The sequence below is a fragment of the Hevea brasiliensis genome, chromosome 11 (assembly GCF_030052815.1).
Source record: "Hevea brasiliensis isolate MT/VB/25A 57/8 chromosome 11, ASM3005281v1, whole genome shotgun sequence".
NCBI lineage: Eukaryota > Viridiplantae > Streptophyta > Magnoliopsida > Malpighiales > Euphorbiaceae > Hevea > Hevea brasiliensis.
This window is the reverse complement of record NC_079503.1, coordinates 86,928,122-86,945,645: the sequence shown is the minus strand read 5'-3', so window position 1 is coordinate 86,945,645 and position 17,524 is coordinate 86,928,122. Positions and strand designations below refer to the sequence as shown.

The 17,524-nt window shown below is 35.4% G+C and overlaps 1 non-coding gene and 1 pseudogene across 1 annotated transcript; both read right to left on the bottom strand.

Annotated features, from left to right (window-relative positions):
• Window positions 1–842: 842 nt before the first annotated feature.
• Window positions 843–949, bottom strand: LOC131170920 (small nucleolar RNA R71). Its single transcript, XR_009141684.1, has one exon. It is a non-coding gene; the product is annotated as a small nucleolar RNA R71 (small nucleolar RNA).
• A 12,350-nt stretch (window positions 950–13,299) lies between these two features.
• On the bottom strand, window positions 13,300–17,111 carry LOC131170662 (G-type lectin S-receptor-like serine/threonine-protein kinase RKS1; annotated as a pseudogene).
• Window positions 17,112–17,524: the final 413 nt, after the last annotated feature.

Here is a 17,524-nt window from a genome sequence, read left to right as displayed (position 1 = left end):
TTTATTTCTAATTTAAGCACAATTTCCTGTGGGAATGATATTATTTTTAAAACTATACTACTGTGACCCGTGCACTTGCGGAAGCTACTTCACAGCTAGCACACATTAAGTTTTTGGCGCCGTTGCTGGGGACTTGTTTGTTTTTAAGTTGGATTTTAATTATTTTCAGCCAATTAGAATTTTTATTTTCTTTTATTTTCACTGCTGTTCCTTGTGTTTTTCAAGTACTTTTCTTGTTTATGAGACGATCGAAAAGCGCAAGTCATACTGAATTGTTGTTCAACCCTGAAATTGAAAAATTTTGTCGAGCCAACAAAAAGGAATACAAGAGAAGAAAGGAAGCAGAAAAAGAAGAACAACAAAGATTTGACCAAGAGGAGACAATTGAAAATATGGAGAATCAAAATATAGCTATTGGTGGAGATAATGGAGGAAATGAGCAAAATAGGCAGAATGAAGTTGTTAATCAAAATGATCCTCAGAGAAGATCCATGTTAGATTATGCTTTTCCTAGATGTGCTGATGTGAGAGATAACAGACCTATTATTGGAGCTAATCAATTTGAGTTAAAGACTGGTCTTATTCAAATGGCTCAGAATTCATAATTTGGAGGTAGTCCACTTGAAAATCCTCATTCTCATTTGAAGAAATTTTTGATGATATGTGATACACAAAGGCAGCCTGGAGTTTCAGATGAAGTTATTCGGCTTACCTTATTTCCATTCTCTCTTCGGGATTCAGCATTAGAGTGGTATGACTCACTTCCACAAGCTACTATAGCTACTTGGGAGCAACTATCTCAAGCTTTTCTATCTCAATTTTTCCCACCTGGGAAGACTACTCATTTGAGGAATTTGATGGTAGCTTTTAAGCCAAGGGATGATGAAACTTTGTATGAATCTTGGATGAGATTTAAGGAGCTTGAAAGGCAATGTCCTCATCATGAAATACCCAAATGGATGATTGTTCAGAATTTCTACACCAGAGTTACTCCAGCCATAAGAAACACAATTGATTCACAAGCAGGAGGAGATTTCATGAGAATAACAAGTGAAGAATGCTATGATTTATTAGAGAAGATTGCTCATAATACCCATTTATGGGGAAATCCTAGAGCACTTGAGCCAAAGAAGGCTAGGATTTATGAACTTGACTCAGTTAGCTACATGAATGCAAGATTTGATCAGTTGACTCAGCTTCTTAGTGATTTTTACACAAAGGCAACAACCTCAACTCCTACAACTATGCAACAAGTTGCCTACACAGATGGAATCCAAAGTTGTGGAGTTGATTACTCTTCTTATGGTGATGATTATTTGCAAGAACAAGCTGCTTATGCAGGAGGTTATTAACAGAAACCTATGGGAAATTCTTACTCTAATGTGAACAACTCAGCATGGAGGCCACAAGCAACTTTTGCTCAATAAGGTCAAAGCTCAAATTATGCTCATAACCAGCAGTATATGCAGCAGAATAGACCTCAGTTTCAGCCTCAGTTTCAGCCCATAAGGCAGCCACAACCTGGATATCAAGCAAGAGCACAACAATCCCTTCCACCTCATGAACCGAAGCCAACCTTGGAAAGCATGATGGAGAAATTTTTTGCTGAACAAAGCAATATGAATAGCAAATTGGAGGAAGAAATGCAACACATGAGACAAACCATGGATCAATTAGAAGTCCACAATCGTATGTTGGAGACTCAATTGGCTCAACAAGCAAGCTCATCGGGAAGCAAATCCTATGGGAAACTACCTAGCCAACCACAAAACCCCCATGAACAATGTAAGGTTGTGACCTTGAGAAGTGGTAAGAAAGTTGGTCAAGAAAGTGAAAACAAGAGAGAAGAAAAAGAAAGCACAAAAGAAGAAAATTCAGTTGAGAGCAAGAAAAATGAAAAAGAAGAAGAAAGCAAAAGTGAGCAAGATGAGGGAGAGAAACCATACATCCCACCTGAACCTTACAAGCCCACCCTTCCCTACCCTCAAAGATTCATCAAGCATAAGCTAGACAAACAATTTGGCAAATTCCTTGAAGTGCTAAAGAAGTTGTATATCAATGTGCCATTCACTGAGGCACTATCCCAAATGCCAAGTTATGCCAAGTTTTTGAAGGAGATTCTTACCAACAAGAGAAGGCTAGAAGATTATGATACCATCAACTTGGGAGAGCAATGCAGTGCTATAATTCAAAAGAAGTTACCTCCCAAACTCAAAGATCCAAGTGTGTTTTCCATCCCTTGTCATATAGGTGATAATTGTGTGGAAAATGCCTTATGTGACCTTGGAGCTAGTGTCAGCCTAATGCCACTTTCAATATATGAAAAGTTGAATATGGGAGAGTTGAAGCCCACAAACATGTATCTTTCATTGGCTGACTGTTCAATTAAGTATCCAGAAGGCATTCTAGAAAATGTGCCTATCAAGGTTGGGAAATTCTACATTCCGGTGGACTTTGTCATTTTAGATATGGAAGAAGACACAAAAATTTCTATCTTATTGGGAAGACCCTTTTTTGTAACAGCTGGTGCATTAATTGATGTAAAGGGTGAGAAATTGACACTTAGAGTGGGAGATGATCAAATGATATTCAACATCAATCCAGCCATGAAAAGGAAACATGAAGAAGTTGAGTCTTGTTTGCGGGTAGACATTATTGATGAGATTGTTCAAGAGCATTTTAGAAATAGCTATCCACAAGACCCACTTGAAAATTGCTTAGTCCATGGTGGGAGCATTGATGATAACAATCACAACATAGCTGCTTTTGCACAACACTTAGAGAGCTCTCCACCACATCCTGAAGCCACAATTTTTCAGTTTGAAGAAGTGCAAACTTTGGAGATTAAACCACCATCATTAAAGGTAGAGGATGCCCCAAAGGTAGATCTTAAACCTCTTCTTTCCAACCTCAGGTATGCTTTTCTTGGACCAAATGGAACATATCCTGTTATAATTAATGCATCTTTGACTGATATTGATATTGAAAAATTGTTGAGAGTTTTAAGAGAATATAGGAGAGTTTTGGGTTATACAATTGATGATATAAAGGGAATTAGTCCAACAGTCTGTATGCATAGAATTTTTCTAGAGCCAAATAGTAAACCTTCTATTTAACACCAAAGAAGATTGAATCCTACAATGAAGGATGTTGTGAAAAAGGAAATCCTGAAATTACTAGCTGCTGAAATTATTTACCCCATTTCTGACAGTGAATGGGTTAGTTCTGTGCATGTTATACCAAAAAAAGGTGGGGTGACAGTTGTTAAAAATGAGAATAATGAATTGATACTCACTAGAACTGTTACAGGCTAGAGAATGTGCATAGACTATAGAAAGTTGAACAATGCTACAAGAAAAGACCATTTCCCCCTTCCTTTTATGGATCAAATGTTAGAGAGATTAGCCAAGCATTCTTTCTTTTGTTACTTAGATGGATATTCTGGTTTCTTTCAAATTCCAATCCATTCTGATGACTAAGAAAAAACTACCTTTACATGTCCCTATGGCACCTTTGCATATCGAAGGATGCCATTCGGATTGTGTAATGCACCTGCCACCTTTCAACGGTGTATGATGGCCATTTTTTCTGATTTTATTGAAGAAATTATGGAGGTCTTCATGGATGACTTTTCAGTATATGGCACTAATTTTAATTCATGCTTGACCAATTTGTCTAAAATCTTGCAGAGGTGTGCTGATAATGATCTGGTGTTGACTTGGGAGAAATGCCACTTTATGGTCCAAGAGGGGATTGTTTTAGGGCATTTGATCTCAAATAGGGGAATAGAAGTAGATAGAGCCAAAATATAAATTATTGAAAAAATGCCCCCTCCAACCACTGTCAAAGGAGTGCGGAGTTTTCTTGGACATGCCGGGTTTTATCAGCGATTTATTTAGGATTTTTCTAAACTTGCTAAACCCTTAACAAATCTCTTGAATCATGATGTTAAATTTGATTTTAATCAAGATTTTATGGTTGCTTTTTGCAGGTTAAAGACGGCATTAACAACAGCTCCTATCATGCAACCCCCGGAATGGACTTTGCCATTCGAAATCATGTGTGATGCAATCGAGTTTACTGTTGGAGCTGTCCTTGGCTAGTGAAAAGATAGAAAAACTTATGCCATTTACTATGCAAGCCGAACCCTTGATGAAGCTCAAGTTAATTATGCTACAACTGAAAAGGAGTTCCTTGCGGTAGTATTTGCACTCAATAAGTTTCGTTCTTATTTGGTCAACTCAAAGGTAATAGTTTTCACTGATCATGCAGCAATAAGGTATTTAATGAGCAAGAAAGAAGCTAAATCTAGGTTGATTAGATGGATTTTGTTTCTTCAAGAATTTGATTTAGAAATAAGAGATAAAAAAGGTGTTGAGAATGTGGTGGCTGATCATCTTTCTAGGATAAAAACTGAAAATAAAGATGATGATATTGTGCCAATTGATGAGTTTTTTATGAATGAGCAGTTGTATGTGTTGAAATTTGCACTTCCATGATTTGCTGATATTGTGAATTATTTGTCCTGTGGTGTCTTGCCACCTGATTTATCTTGGCAGGAAAAGAAAAGATTCTTGCATGATGTTAAATTTTATTCTTGGGAAGAGCCTCTTTTATTTAGGAGATGTAATGATGGAATAATTAGGAGATGTATACCAGAGGAAGAAATAAATGATGTTATTTACCATTGTCATTCCTCTGAATATGGTGGTCATTGTAGTGTCTCAAAAACTATTGAAAAAGTCTTGACATCAGGTTTCTATTGGCCTAATGTGTTTAAACATGTGAGAGACTTTGTAAGCAAGTGTGATAGGTGTCAAAGGGTAGGCAATATTTCCAGGAGAGATGAGATGCCCCAACAGTCCATATTAGAAGTTGAATTGTTTGATGTGTGCAGAATTGATTTCATGGGGCCATTTCCATCCTCTTATGGGAATAAATATATCTTGGTAGGGGTGGACTATGTATCTAAATGCGTAGAAGCTATTGCTACACCTACCAATGATGCAAAAGTTATGGTAAAATTTCTGAAAAAATTTGTTTTAACCAGATTTGGTGCCCCACCTGCCATAATCAGTGATGGTGGTAGCCATTTTTGCAATCACCAATTTGAAAAATTGATGAGAAAGTATGGGGTAAAGCATAGGATTGCCACACCATATCACCCTCAAACAAATGGCCTAGTAGAAATCACAAATAGATAACTTAAGCAAATCTTGGAGCAAACTGTCAATAAGTCTAGAAAAGATTGGTCCCTTAAATTAGATGACACTTTTTGGGCATATAGAACAGCCTTTAAAACCCCCATAGGAACTACACCTTATAGGTTAGTTTTTGGGAAATCATGCCATTTGCCCGTAGAGTTAGAACATAAAGCTTATTGGGTCATAAGAGCAATCAATTTCGATTTACAAGCTGCTGGATACAAAAGACTTTTGCAACTTGATGAGTTAGAAGAATTGAGACTTGATGCTTATGAAAATGCTAGGATCTATAAAGAAAGAACTAAAAAATGGCATGATAAGCACATCAAGAAAAAAGACTTTAAAGAAGGAGAATTGGTTCTCTTATTCAATTCAAGGTTGAAATTTTTTTCAGGAAAATTAAAATCAAGGTGGTATGGTCCATTTAAAGTTGTGAAAGTTTTCCCTCATGGTTCTGTGGAAATTTTTGGTGAAAAATCTGGTAATTTCAAGGTAAATGGGCAAAGGTTGAAGCATTATTCAGTTGGTGAGCCAATTGAGAAGATAGCAACCTGCTATCTCTCTCATTCTCCATAAAATTTTGATTGAGTAAGGTCAAGCTAAAGACCTAAACTTAGCATTTTTGGGCATAACCCACAATTTTTCATTGATTCTTTATTTCTTTCATATATTTGTTTTAAGTTTTTCTATACTCTTTATTCAGAGCTTGACATTGTTTTAATTTTCTTATGCAGATGGGATACAATTCATTGCAAGCAAATGAGCATTAAAAAAATTTGTTTTAGTTCTAGTTTTAAATTTCAGCTTTAAATTTTAGTTTTAAAATTGTTCACTTATACTTTTCATTTTTCTATTGTTGATTATTTGCTGGTGGATTTTGCAGGACTCATTGCCCTTTTTGTTAATTTTAAGAGGAAATTTTTTCCAAACTTTGACATATTGATTTAAAAAGAAAATTATTTGAATATGGATGTGTGAATTGGTGCTTTGAAAAAAATTTTTTTTTTATGAGTATTTGATGAACATAACAGGTTGAGCAATTAGAATTCAAGTTATGAAGGTCTAATCACTTGAAATTTAATTTGTTTCAATTTTTCAGGTACTGTGTAATTTTGTCAAATTTGGGCAGCAGATTTCACAGCCTGCAGCACAATCGGTTTTGGTTGTGTCGTAGCTTGTATTCACTGGGCGCAATTTGGGCAGAATATTTCACAACCTGTAGCACAATCGGTTTTGGTTGTGTCGTAGCTTGTGTTCACTGGGCGCAATTTGGGCAGAATATTTCACAACCTGCGACACAATCAGTTTTGGTTGTATCGTAGCTTATGTTCACTAGGCACGATTTGGGCAGAAGATTTCACAACTTCCGGCACAACCTCCATCCTTGTGTTCTAACTTGTGTCGTTTATTTTGTTTTGTAGGTTGATAACCCAATTCACCAGAATGGGCCCGCAACCAACCCCATGCCCAAAAAGTCCACTAACCCATTTTGAGAAAAAAAAAAAAAAAACTAACTAAACCAAACCCACGGTCCGTAGCCCATTTAACTAAACCCATACCCAACAGCCTTTACCTAATTACGAAAGCCCAAAGCCCATACCCATATCCAAAACCCATCACTTTTACTCCCTAACCCGAACCCATACCCGATAACCCCACTACCTCCTTCTTTCTCTCGACATAACCTTCGACACAACCCTACTCCTTCCTCTACACCGCAAACTCTGGCACCCATAATCCATAACAACATTTTTCTTCTTTCTTCTTCTACTTCTTCGTATTCTTCTTCTTCTTTTTCGGTCCCTCTCTTCCATTTTCGCCATGACCGATTCCCCTCTTTCCTTCGAAAACTCCCCTCCCCATCCCTCACACCCTACATCGCAACCTTAACCCACCAAACCCATGGATACTGACTCGCCGGCAACCCATTCTGGTGATGCTCCCATTGCTACATACAAGAAGAAGAAAGCAAAGAGTATTAAGCCACACAAAACCATAAGCGGTACAAAGAGAAAGAAATCCGAACAGCCTCAACCACCCGGCCCACCCACTTTGCCGCACTGTGCTCGCTTGGAATCCTGAGATCAGCGGTAAAGCGCCCAGGGAAATCTTTAGGTAACACCACTATTCCTTCATCTGTGCCTACTGCCAGACAATGGGTATTGCCTACTTTGAAATGAAGAAAAATAAGACAAGAATTGAAACTAGAGAAATTGTTCAGACTCGGTATTTGGATGTGTTTACACTTAAATCTTTGAATATATATGATGAAATGCAGAATTTATTGGATGCTTTGGGTTGGGTGAGATTTGTTCATAAACAGGAATTGGTTTACACCACTCTAGTGCAGGAATTCATGGCCTCCCTGTCCACTAGTAAGCATAAATATGAATTGGATAATAACTTGACAATCAACTTTAGATGCCTCGGTCAAGATAGGGTACTGTCCATGGATGACTTTCATCATATATTTAGGTTCCCCACTGATGGTTTGATTAAAATGCCTACCACTACAAGGGATTATAATGGGCATGAATTTTGGCAGCAAATAGCACCCTTAGCAGGTGTTTTCAAACCTGGGCACAGTAAGGCCTCTAAAATTGAGAGTCACTCCTTGCGATTACTTCAAAGATTAATTGCAAACACAATTTTAGGAAGAGGAACAAGTGTTGGCACAATGTCTCAGTATGACCTATTTTTTTTTGTGGTGTGCTAAAACTAGTAAAAAGGTTTCACCTGGTTATTACTTTTGCCGCCATGTGCTCCGCCAAACTACTAGGGGTACTGGTAAGATTGTGTTTGGAGGTTTGGTCACACCCATTGCACATTATTTTGGTTTTGACCCTCAAGTTCATAGGTGTGCTACCGTCACAACTGGCTTGCTGTATTTGGATGGACCTCATTTGGCTAACTAAAAATTTTATATTAAAAATGAGGCTACACAGCTTTATGAGATTTTGGCACCAGTAGCAACACCACCAGGCTCCCCTACTACAATTAGCTCCTCCTTACCATCTGAGCAACCTACTGAGCAGCCTTCTACACAACCTCCACGCCAGGCTCCACCAGCTGCACAACCTGTTTCATCAACAGCTTCTGGACCCTCCATGGCAACCCTTCTGACATTCATGGAGAATCTCAGTGATGAGATCTACTCCTTTCGGCAAATGACAGATGTCTCTTTTCAAACATTAAGGGATTTAGCCGATATATATTTGGATAGAAGTGCTGAAATGCAAGACAAGTTGAAAGCTATGCGAGCTAAGCTAGAGCAGATAGAAACTAACCAGGCACTCATTTTGAGCATTATTTCTCCACAGCAACCACCAAAAACACCACCACCTCCACAAGATGGCAAGGGCAAAGGAGTTATCATTCATGACTGACCAGCTTCTATTTTCAGTTTACATATTTCATGTCTTTATTTTAGTTGCTTAATTAATTAGTGTTTTTAGTAGCCTGTTTAGTTAATATTTTGCTTGTGTTACTTTTCTTTTTTTTTGAAACATTTGCTTATTCAGTATAATTTTTTTTTTTTTAGTTTTAGTTACTCATAAGCACATTTTTCTTTTGAATCTTTAGTGCTTTGCTTACTTGCTTTTATATGCTATTTTGGAAGTTCACTTGATGAGTGGATATCTCATGATTATATTTTTGAGCTTAACCTCTCTATTTCAACTTTTTGAGTTTAATTGCTTTAATGGATTCCATTCCACTGTTTCTTTTGCAATGAGTGCAGCAGCTGTCCAAATTTTATTTAATTAAATTGGCTGCACCTTCAATGAGGTAACAATTCTTATCTCAGCTTGTGTCATTTTCAGCACAAGTTGTGCTACCACTTATGAAACAGGGTACCCCTTTTCCACTTTAGGCTTACATATCCATTCTTTATGCACATATTAGCCTCCTATTTTCTGCACAATATTTGAGAGAATCCATTGCATTTATAGCTAAATTATCCCATTCCTTGCAATCTTTTAACATTGAGGATAATGTCCATTCTGAGTATGGGGGAGAGAGTAAATTTTTTGCAAAAATTATTTTTCCTTTTCACTTGCATATAGTGACATACTCATTAATTCAGACTTGTACATATTCATATATATACACTGCATATAGCTTCATACACTTAGTTATGCATACTTAGTTACATATAGGTTGATTATATATTTATACATTCATGCATTTCATTTATTCATTTAAAATTTTTGGATTTTTAAACCAGTCTTTGAATTCCAGAAGTTGCTTATTCAAGCAATCTAACTTGCCTTTAGATGGTTAGTGGAATGAAAGTTTCCAGTTGGGTACAAAGTCTTAAGCATTATTCTTTCTCTTACTTAATAGCTGAAAATTAATATATTCATCTAGGTATGCAGATTCTGATTAGTTATTTTGAGTTTTGAGTGTCTGAATAAGCCTTTAAGGAAGAAAATGGTCATTGTCGTCTCACCATTCCTAGAACAAGCATCTTAGATCTTTCAAAGCGAAATTTTTAACTTGCATTTTATAAGAATATGATTTAGGCATTCCTTCATATTTTAAACCTCATATTTAGCCTTAACCTACCTTAATTTCATTTCAACCCTTGCAAACCCCCTTGAACCTTAATTCCCTAATTTCTTTGGAACCCAAATCATTTACCTAGCCATAAAACCTAAACACTACCACCTATTTATGAGAATAATATTTCAGCAATTAAGTGCATAAAAAAATAAAAAAATAAAAAAAATAAAAAAAAAAACTTGGAGGATTGAAACATCTTGAAAAGTGCTAGAGTAATTGTGAAGAGTTGATAAAAAAAATAATAATAAAAAAAATAAATAAAAGCTATAAAAAGTAGTCCCTTTATATAATCATTGTTGTAGAACTTGAGATTCATTGTGAATTTCTTTCCTCTTGAATTAAAAAAAAATTATATATATATAAAAAAAAAGAATATTGGATGCACTTTAAGTTTCATGATTAATATTATTCTCATATTTTGTGTACCTTATTCCCTTTCTTTGTTAACCATAATTTTACCCTATTTGACCCCATTACAACCCTTAAAAAGACCTAATGATTCTTTGAAAAATGCTTGTTACATTAGTGGAGTTAGATCTTTTATGCTTGTATATGGGTTTGGCAATATAATCTTCCATACATTACTCACCATCTATTTGAGACACATTGACTATCTATTTCATTTAGGCTTGTTTTGGCATAATTGACTCTTGTAGCTGGTTGGTATTTGTTGCTTGGGTTGATTGGTTAATTCTTAGCTATTCTGTAATTGTTGAGAGTGATTGCTTCATTCTTTGTGCTTCGCTGGTGGGAATTTGGAATGTTGGTGGCTAGAGGTAAGTTGGTGGTTTGGATTAGTGATTTTTGTATTTTTAAAGACTGATTCTATTCCCTTCCAAATGAGTTTTAATGAAATTTTGCTTGGGGACAAGCAAGAGTTTGAGTTTGGGGAAATTTGATGCATGCATTTTATATCATCATTTAGGTATAATTTTTGCACATAATTTACCCTTGTTCATAGCTATTACCATAGATATTAGCATATATTTAGTCAATTTTGTAATTTTACACTTCTTAGTTTAATTTTTGGAATTTATTTATTTTGTAGGTTAAATTTGGAGAAATTTGGTGTATTTTGATCAGAGCAGCCATTTGGAAGAAATTAGAGTTAAATTGCAAAAATTTTTGAAGTTGAGTTAAAGAGGCCGAAAGTTCACAACCTGTGACACAGCTTGTGTCACAGGTTGTGTCGACATCGATATGCGCTTTTTCTCGCAACAGTTTCACAACCCGCTGCACAACCGATTCAAATTTTGTGTCGCTTATCAAAAATGGTCGACGTGATATTTTCGCTCCTCGATTTAATACATCACTTTCTCTAGAATCTTCCGCCTTTACCCATTCTAGGCGCATCAACCATATAAAAGCTCCTTTATCTCTTTCTTTCCATAAGGAGAAAGAGAGGGAGATTTTGCAAGAAAGAAGGAGAAGGAGGGAGAGATTTTTGGCAAGAAAGAAGGAGAGGAAGAGGAGCACGTGAATCATTTTGCAGCAGCAGCAGAGGACATTTCTGCAACTCTCCAGCAGCAGATTCATCATCATTCTACTGGGTTTTTCTATTCCTTAGCTTAGATTTTCATTATTTCTTCATTTCTATACTTGGGTTTGTCTTGAAACCATGATTTGTGAGTAGATATTTGAGATTCTAGAGATGGGTTTGTAAATATTGCTTTGTATTGTGATTTTTTTTGAACTGATTTAGTCATTTAAATGAGATTTGCTGCATTTTGATTATTGCTTGTGAGCTTGTTGCCTTGCTTAATGAATGGGCCCTCATTAAGTTAAGCTTTAATCCTTGACAGATGGACTGAAAAGTGAATGTTTGGGATAGATAATCTTGCAATAAACTTAGTTTTCTTGGTGTTAGAGATAAGCTAAGAGGATTAAGGGGACTTTCCAAAATCAATTAGAGCTTTAATTGGGTTTTTGTTAGGTTTGAAATACCGTGAAAACAGGGTTTGATTTAATGAATACCAACTTTGAAATGCTTGAAAAAGGTTTCAAAGAATTAAGAATTGATTTCCCTCAAAATTGCATTTCTCATGTGTTTGGCTAAATTAGGGATAAACCACATGCAAACAATATTGAAAACCCTATCTCTAGAATCACTTTAATTTTTACTGAATTTAGATTTAATTCCTCCCAATTTCATAATTAGCAATTTCAATTTAAATTTTGGTAATCTAGTTTAATTAATTTAGTTAATTGTTTGATTTAGTTTAAATTCCTCAAATACTAATTTTAATTTTAAATTTCATTTTTAATATCTTTAAATTTTACCATTCTAATTAGCTTATCCTTTTATTTCCAATTTAAGCACAATTCCCTGTGGGAACGATATTATTTTTAAAACTATACTACTATGACCCGTGCACTTGCGAAAGCTACTTCACAGCTAGCACACATAAATAATATATCATATAATATATCTTTTAGCTCTACCTAAATTATATAATCTTTAAATATAAGATGCATATATAACTTAGGATTAAATATATTATATAATATATAACTATACATATAATATACATTTTAACATTTATTAATCATATAATATTTAACTATAAGATACAAATATAATTAAGAATTAATATATATATATATATATATATATATATATATATATATATATATTAATATAAGATAATAGTATATTTATAATTAAGAATGATAAGGTAATTTATAACTAAAATTATTAAGAAAATATACAAAAATAAAATATAATATTAAGTTATATTTAGTTAATAATTATATATACATACATAAATATATATAATTACATTGAAAGTATATAATACATTTAAAAAAAAAAACATAGAAAAACATATATACAAATTCGGTTTTCGGTTCGGTTCTTGTTTTGACATGGTTCCAATTCGGTTATTAGTAAAGAATCAGAACTGAACCAAAATATAAAATAAATTCGGTTCAATACGATTTCTGTCTGTTTGGTACGATTCTTCGGGTCCTGTTCGGTTTCCCTAAGAACCGTGCATAGCCCTATCAGTCACATAAAGCCCAAAGAATTCTTCGTTACAAGAGCTAATGAGAAGCCCATTATCAATTATCTTGTCTGAATTCTTTTTAAACATGGCAAGTTGCATCCATCCCAATTGGAGAAATCCCCAGTCAAAGTTTTCCTATCCTCGTGACTGGAGAAGTCCAAGTGGAAAATGGCTTGTCTCGACTCAAGAGTCGAGCCACCGCCTCTTCTCTGATCTCTCTCACGAGTTGCGCTCCCTGGTCAAATTCCATCCTCAACCGGGAACCCTCTTACTACCAGCATTTCTCTTCCATTTGCATTCATAATGAAACCTCTACCTCACCTGAATTTGTCTCTTTCATCTATTTTAAGAGCGACATTGAACTTAAAAGAAAGGAGACAACTGGAATGCAAATTCAAAACCCTCCTTTGATGGAGGATTTCTGAAAATTCCAAGCAGACTTGGTTGGGTCTAAAAATATATTGGCACAAACTTAAAAATTACGCAGAATTTAATATAATTACAATCACACTTAAAATGTGATAAGGCTGTTTTATATCTATCCACTTGTATATCTGTACCTCTTATACAATCCCATAAACACACAATATACAAAAGAGAAGAAAAATGGAGATAAGATTTATGTGGTTCAACCTTAAGGCCTCGTCCATTGCAAGATTGACAACATGTTTGATCCAAAGAATTTACATACGTGACCCTTTCTCCTTCAAATATCCTACTAGAATTTCATCGACCTTCAATCATAGTAATTGTGCAATCATTTATAGAACACACTTCTCCTCTAGTTATTAAAGATTCTTGCCCACTTTGAGTTCGAAAAACAAATGCTGGTTTTTTAGGAGAAGGAAGACTTGTTTCATTGCCTAACATGAACACAACTTCAAACATGGTTGGCCGATCAGCTGGGTGTTCCTGAATGCATAGAAGTCCAATCTGAATGCATCTCAAAATTTCTTCACAAGGGTATGAATGTTCCAACAATGAATAATCAACTATGTCCAAGCCTTTTCCTTCCCTCCATAGCTTCCAAACCTGAAACATAGTTGAGGAAATCATTTACTACTTTAGTAGTGAATCTAATAGGAAATTAATCTTAAGAAAGATATGTCTATCAACTTACGTTCCCTATCAAATTCAGAGAAGGGCTTTCTTTGTCATACTCGGTGTTTTTCTTGCCACTTATGATCTCTAGTATTAAGACACCATAGTCAAGACATCAGATTTTACAGAATATAGACCATCCATTGCATATTCCTGAGACATATAGCCACTACAAGTAGATAAAAGAAACAATTTATTGGTGGTTTGTGACCTTTTAATGTTTCCAAGCAGGAGATGGTGTTGGAGTTAAGTAACTTACTATGTTCCAACCACTTGCTTTGTAATGGCTTCAATTTGATGTTCCTGAACAATTTAGCCAACCCAAAGTCCAAAATTTTGGCTCCATTGAAGCATCTAATAGAATATTGCTTACTTTCAAATCCCTAAGGATGATTTTTAATCTTCAATCATGATGTAGATATAAAACTCCTCGAGCTACCCCAAAAATAATTTCAAAACGCTTTTTCCAGTCCAATAGTTGCTTCCTTGACTTTTCTATAGTCAATTTGAGTTTTGGAGATCCTTAGATTACAGGAATTATGGAAAGAAGTGCAAATTAAAGATGGGTGAAAGCAAATAGAAGGAGAGCCATACCAAAGATGAAGTAGTCCAAGCTTTTGTTTGGTAAATATTCATAGATTAGCATCTTATCTTCTTTATGAATGCAACAACCAAAAAGCCTGACAAGGTTTCGTGGCTGGAGTTTTGATATCAATGCATTTCATTCATGAATTCTTTTATCCCCTGTCCTGACTGTTTAGATAATCTTTTCACTGCTATTTCTTGTCCATTTGATAGTTGACCCTGAAAGTACATTTCTAGACTTATTTCACAGACGTGCTACCATGGCCGCATATATTACACTACAGTACTAAAATTGTGACCTGCCAAATATTCACATTATATTTTATGAAGGAGTTGACAATTTTACTTTTCATGGGATACTACCTTATACACTGAGCCAAAACCACCTTCTCCAAGTTTGTTGGAAAAATTGTCAGTTGCTTCAACTATTGTGTCTATATCGAAGAAAGGTAAATGTGGATGACTTCCAGATCTGTCAAGCTCCTTTTCCCTTGGAGGATCATCTGGGAGAGTACTAGAACTATGGATAAACATTTCAAGTTGCCCATTTTCTGCTGTATTTAGAATGAAAACAGATAATTAGATATAAGATTTACTAGCATTATCGTCCATTTTGGGTTAGTTGATGTTCTAATGCTAAGTTTTTCCTTGGCTATTTTTCTATTAATAAAATGAATTGCTTACAAAAGAAAAAAAAAAGGAGAAAAAAAAAAGAAAGAAGAAGAAGCTGAACATGTGTCAACTAGGTCGCAGTTTTAAACTAATTAGAATTGGATATAATAATCTTTTATATCCATTCTTTCACTTTCTTGGCAACCAAATCTAGGAAATAGTTTCTAAACTTTTTGTCATCAAGCATTTTGAATTCATAAATTGTAGTTTGACGATTATTAAAGCGAAAAATAACAAGGAAATAGGAAACTATCTGAAAGCAATTTAATTATTTGCTTACATAATCTCTTCTGCCTCCTCACCAAGCAGTATGAGAAAAGAACAACAGAGGAAACTGCTGTCGCTACGGACAGTATCATAATTACCAATATCCCTTTCCTTGCAAGAAGGTCCTTGCGCTTATTTGCATATTGAGCTGAAAGGGGAAGACGACAAAAAGAAACACTGCAACTATTAATATGATAATCAACCAGTCATCTAGAGTTAGCAGAAGAGCAGATTTAAACAAATAATCAACAAAATGAATAGAAAAAAAGAACCCGAATTTCTAATGAGAGTTTGCTTGAAGATACCTAACTCAATTGCATCCACACGCACATATATACTCTGTCCACCTTCTGTAAATACTCTTGTATCTAGCAAATCACCATACCATGTCAAACATCCACTTCCTTCTGTCGTACCTAGACTTGCATATGCAGTGCATGAACAATTCCTCAAGCACTCATTTTTACAAGCTTTCATATCCAAATTTGCCAATACACGGGCAACTGAAGTATCCGGAGCCTTCACATTTGCCACCTCTACGAATCCTTCACCGTTTCTGCAGGGTGCCGTCTGATTCTTCCTAACGCACCCGACTGACCCATCTTTCCGATACCATTGTTGAGGTGATTTGGGCTGGTACCCGGGAAGACAAGTGCAGTTGATTTCACCATTGTACCGAACACAGTTACCATACGCTCCACATAATCCATAGATGTCACAGTGGTCCCTGGGCACAGATGCGAACTCTTCCCATCGACCTAGGTTCTCATGCCATTTGGACCGTTGGAAAATGCCGGACTCATTCAGCACTGATCTTGTCAAGATTGAGCCATATACAACGTTCCACGAGAAGGAAATCTCATTCTCATTGTTCACATAGCTGTAGTTGAAGATAAATGTAACTCCCTGCATTTTAGGTGCTCCAGACCATCTAACGCCATTCCAATAACCAGCCCTACACTTTGGAACATGACCCTCGTATATGAACAGTTGTGGATAACCTTCATGGTTGATTCTAAACGAGAAATTGCCAGTACCAGGATCATCTGAAGATTTCCAAGATGTTAGGAACCAGTTCAGACCTTTTCTTCTGTCTAGCCCGAATTTTGCGTTGGGAAGCAAATAATTTGTCGGGTGTTCAAAGCTCTGCCATATGGTACTTCCGCTGTGAAACAATACAAGATTTCCCGAATCTAAGAGTTGAGCTACACAATTGTTTGTTGGCAAAGCCGAAACGTTTGTGAACCATAGGGGAGTCGTTTGGTTTCTTCTGTTAAGGACAAGGTTTCCGTGACTGGTGATTGAGAGGACACCAGATGTATCATTGATAGGAGAATCCCGATTTGCGACCCAAACAACTGTTTTTTCGGAAATTTTGTTGTACCAAATTCCAAGATAACGGTAGCTCGATTTACCTGGACTGAAAAAACCAAGTGCAAAGGTTTCCCCTGTAGAAACTATAACGTCTCCATCTACAATGGGTTGGTTAATGGTTATGGTGTCTAGTGAAGTGCAAAATTGATGCATAAAGACAATCAGCAATATAATGGGAAGCGTTTTCACATGATTCATAATTTGTATCTTGCAGGAAATACTTCTTGAATAGTGATAGAAATGAGGATGTTCCCAAGAATTATTGGAAAATATAGCAAATTGGAAGTTTAAAATTGATAATTAACAAAATCAAAGCATATGATTAAAATTGATACACGTAGCACAAATTTAGCAAATTTTTCTTGTAATTTGGCCTAATTAATGGAAAGAAACTAACTACACTTTTGATGATAGTTCCACTGATTAAGACAATCGCATGGTTATGTTTGGTAGAGCATACTGTAATGTAATGTAATCAATTATTTAATGTAATCAAAGTTGTAATATAATGTAATTGTTATTACATTCCTGTGTTTGGTTGCAAAATAAAAATCTAAATAGTGTAATACAATAATAATTTTTAATTAATATTTACTTTATTTATAGTGTTAATAATAAGTATTAATGGTTGAAATGATTAGTAATCAAGTGGTAGTGGGGGTGGTGATGGTGACAATGATAATTAAATGGTGGTGGTGGCAAGGTGAAATAGCAGTGGTGGTAATGGCTAAGTGATGATAGAAATGATAGCGA